Source organism: Nestor notabilis, unplaced genomic scaffold, assembly GCF_000696875.1.
Source record: "Nestor notabilis isolate BGI_N333 unplaced genomic scaffold, ASM69687v1 scaffold6989, whole genome shotgun sequence".
NCBI lineage: Eukaryota > Metazoa > Chordata > Aves > Psittaciformes > Psittacidae > Nestor > Nestor notabilis.
In genome coordinates, this window is record NW_009942431.1 from 30,495 (window position 1) to 31,666 (window position 1,172).

Sequence of the window (1,172 nt, forward strand, 5' to 3'; positions counted from 1 at the left end):
TTTCTCTCTCCCTTTCCTTTTTTACCCCTTTCCTTTCCTTCCCAGAAAAATCCTTTATTAGGATGAAAATGGAATTAACTACAGCTCACTTTCAGCATCCAAGAGCAGTGGTTTAGGCTTCTTTACAGTCTGCCTACCCACAGAAGGACCCCATTCACAGCAGGACTTGGACCCTGGAGCTGTTCCTACCAGTCGGGTCCATCAGCCAGTGCCTGGTTTGCAGTTCAACCGACAGAACCCTATCTTTAAAAGTGCTGGAATAGGGATTATATCCCTTCCTCCTCCCTGTCTTCCCTCAGTTCGTCCCAGCCTCCTCTCCTGTCATCCTCAGGACACTGCCAAAAATAACATTTTCTGTGGGGAAGGTACTTGGCGTTAATAACACGGGATACGCAGGAGCCGGGATGCAAATTCACAACAGGGCAAGTGTGAACCAAGATCTATTTGTACAGGAAAAGGGGATACCTGTGGTTAGACACTAGTCACGAGCAACCCCAGGACACGAGTCCTCCCAGAAGCCTCTTCCTTCACAGAGGTGAGGTTTAACACAAGTGAGCTGTTCTCACTGGGGGTGCAATTGAAACTGCAATCAGTTCACTGGCTTCGGCGTGGTGGATGCTGCTGCATCTCGTCTCCCATCTCGGGCAGGAACAAGTGATAGGTCAAAGGAACTGAATCATCCCCTCCCTGTACGAAGCATTCAGCAAAGTGGGGTTTTAAATCCCCTCCTGAATAAACACCAAGTTGGGTTTTTTCATAGGAAAACATGAGTTAAATTAGATTCAGCACTCAGCAGCCACAGCTCGCTGGCTTGTCCCAGTGGGGTGAAGACATCTTTAGGCTGAAGATAGCTCTAAAACTGGGTGTTCTCCAGCTCCACTGGGCACATTTCTCATTCAATATCCATTTGCAGAAGATGGTTTAAAAGAACCGAGCATCAGGGTGTGCAGGCAGACAGCAAACCCTCAGCCCATTGCTTCATCCTTCAGAGGCAAGTGAGCCAAGGCTCCAGAAACCTCCCCATGGTTCACGCTCTGAAGAGGATGGATAGCTGCAGCAATAACCCTCATAGGAGGAGGAAGATCAAGACTAGAGTATGCTCTTGTGCTGCAAACATCATAAATGTATATAGTGACAAAGTCCAGGGCAAAAAACAACTGGTGAAGTCAGTT

At 48.0% G+C, this 1,172-nt stretch overlaps 1 protein-coding gene across 1 annotated transcript in view; it reads right to left on the minus strand.

The window, feature by feature from the left end:
* Positions 1–1,172, minus strand: part of SLCO2B1 (solute carrier organic anion transporter family, member 2B1) — a gene marked incomplete at its 5' end in the record, with an annotated part of 34,328 nt that overhangs the window by 28,652 nt on the left and 4,504 nt on the right. The gene's annotated exons all lie outside the window — the stretch shown is intronic.